This window comes from Clytia hemisphaerica, unplaced genomic scaffold (assembly GCF_902728285.1).
Source record: "Clytia hemisphaerica strain Z4C2 unplaced genomic scaffold, Clytia hemisphaerica genome assembly, whole genome shotgun sequence".
Lineage (NCBI taxonomy): Eukaryota > Metazoa > Cnidaria > Hydrozoa > Leptothecata > Clytiidae > Clytia > Clytia hemisphaerica.
In genome coordinates, this window is record NW_027103422.1 from 76597 (window position 1) to 79463 (window position 2867).

General features: G+C 35.9%; 1 long non-coding RNA gene across 1 annotated transcript; it reads right to left on the reverse strand.

Annotated features, from left to right (window-relative positions):
- Window positions 1-1079: 1079 nt before the first annotated feature.
- Window positions 1080-2209, reverse strand: LOC136797875 (uncharacterized). The gene is made up of 3 exons (XR_010845309.1): window positions 2049-2209; window positions 1682-1807; window positions 1080-1276 (listed from the first exon to the last, which is right to left on the reverse strand). It is a non-coding gene; the product is annotated as an uncharacterized lncRNA (long non-coding RNA).
- Between the last annotated feature and the right edge of the window lie 658 nt (window positions 2210-2867).

Consider the following 2867-nt stretch of genomic DNA (forward strand, 5'->3'; position numbering starts at 1 on the left):
ACTTTAGTAGATATTTTAAATTTACCAGACGGTTCACCGTTACCAAAGGAGGCGGAAAAGGCTGCAGCTAAAATTGTGAAGACAAAGATGGCCGAATCGAACCTACCAAACAAGGCAGTGGAGCTGAACACAGGCAGTTCCCGTGTAAGTTTATTCAAAATAATAATAATCTACAAAATATTCCACATCTATGAAATTTTAATCCTATACACACTTTTTAACTCTAAATTTTTAGTCTGGGCTGGGGGTTACTCCACATTCATTTTCATAGTTCATTTTCTGAAAATTCTGTTGTTTTTTTCGTTACAAAATCAAAACACAAATGAGCTCTACAGAAAAGCGTAACTTTAACTTTTAGCCCTTGGTGATCACGCACACTCCAAAAGCAATCAAGCCGACGGAGAAAGCGAGTATCAGAACGGTGCAAGCAAGAACCAAGTTTATCAAAGACCAAATTGATCAAGTATCATGTCACAATGCTTTAGCTCAGACAGGGGCAATTCTGAAAAGTTTTTCTGCAACAGAAAGAAAGTCAATACTAAAAATGGGGGATATAGCAGAATCTTGGATCGATGCAGAAGAAGTGGTAGCTATGAAAGCAAGTCTGAGCCTCCCATGGTCAAAAATAAAAGCAATGGCTAGGTGAGTAAATTCTTGAATCACGTGGGTTAGTGAAAAAAAGTAAAACAGCTTTGGAATATTGTTATAAACTGTTATAATTTTTAAATGAAATTGTTTACACATCTGTTTACATAACATGAAGAAAGGTTTGAAACTTTTTAAAGCATAGCTGTACATCGAATATTTTCAATTCTACAGATGGTTCAAGTCGTTCAATGTGCAACTTGCGTCCGAGGGCAGCATCCGTAGATAGCCAAACTTTGGTGCGGGGAAGATTACGTTGTCGAGTCTGCTCCATTTCTTTTCCCTCTGAAAGATAAGAAAGGAAAATTTGAACTGCTAGCTACACCATGGGGATATATCGATGACCTTCCAGGTCATATAACAAGCAATAGTTCTCCATCTTTTGTGAAACTCTAGACAATCTTTTCATAGATACAAAATGGTACTTCACCCACCTGAGATAAAAGACGAGATACACGTCAAAATTGGTGGTGATCATGGGGGTCACAGCTTCAAGGCTTGCTATGAAGTATTGAACAGAAAGTGCCCAAACAACAAAGATAATTCTTGTGTCTTCAGTCTTTTCGAGGCTAAGGATTATCGTGCCAATCTGGTCACTGGTCTTCAAAGATATAAATCACAAGTTGACGATCTACAAAAAATGCAATGGGAGTGAGTATTATTGAGGACTTTTTATTAACATAGCCCAAACATTAGGTTTTAGATTCTGTTCTATAAGATTACACTTGTTTAATTTTAGGTTACTTGTAAATACTCTCCCTAAATCTCTTAAAATCAGGGACAAAGGCAGATAAAAGTGTAAAAACTTGTCAATTGATATCTTGATTTCTTTTGTAGGGGAAGAAACATCCGTGTGTTTCTAGCAGGAGATTACGAATTTCTATGTGCTGCTTATGGGCTCACTGGTGCAAGTGGTGAGTAAACTGTTTTGATCATGACAACAATTGGGAAGGCGTAAAAACTTTTGGAACTGTACTTATTTTTCTATTTCTATCTGTAAGAAAGGAAACAAACACTGTGTTAAAAACTTTCATACCTTTTCTCGAATTTAGGAAGACATCCATGTTTGTTTTGTCACATCACCAAAGATGAGCTCCAGCTACGACCCAATAACCGAGAGGCTGCTGCTTCTGCAAGGAGCTTGCTGACACTTGATCAGAATCTACAAAAATTTTTGAATGAGTTGAATGGTGATTTGAAAAGTGCAAAATTTGCCAATAATGTTATCAAAGAGCGTCTCTTCAATATTCCCCTTGATCAGGTATCACTGAATTGTTAAACAAAGAAATGAGAATCACTTGAAGTTATGTTGTGGATACTTGATCTATTTAGTTTTTTTTATTGAAAATCTTTGTCAATTTTTAGGAGTTCACAGAAACCAGCAACAAAGTTTTTGTTCTTACCATAGGTGGCTCTTCCTGCTCTCCATATTTCACTAGGAATTTATCTGAAATTCTTCAACTTGCTGGAAGCATGTTGCCAAATTGTCGATCTCAAAATTCTTGCAACTACAACAGAAAGCGATGAGGACGCGATCATACAGACATACAACACCATCCAGGACCTGGAAGATAAAATTGTTGACAATCAGAAAACAGTTCAGTTGATTGAAGAAGCTATGACCATAGAATTGTCAAAAACAGAAAACGAAGAAAGAATTCAGACTGTACTTGACACATTCACACCAAGAATTGACCATTTTGTTGCAAAAATAGTGGAAAAGGTTTGAAACTACTTTATTGTACTGTATTTGAAAAACAAGTTAGTTTAGGTGAAAACTTTGTATCAAATCTACCGTTTGCAATAAAATCTTCAAAAAATTGTTTACAGGTTATTCAAAATTTCTTTTAAATTCTGATATGATACCAGTGATCTGTTTTATATAATGCCCTTTGATTGATTTTCCAGCAAACACAAATCTCTAAATTGATGAAGCAGAGCAAAATCACATTGGACGGAGCTTGTGTAACTGGTCTTGAAGAAGTGCTTCAATCATTAAACGTTGAAAGGCAAGCTTACCATAGTAGAAGCTTCATTGGAAATCATGTTCAGAAAATGCTAGAGGTAAATATTTGTGTTTCTCTGTAGTTGCTCTTTCTTGCATCTTGCTTCTAATGAGCCTAAAAACAATAAATTATATATTTTTTTATTTCAGGAGGAAAGCATCGTCAAACTGTGTCAATCCGTGCCAGATAACGTAGCAAAGAAGGGATTAGCTGACA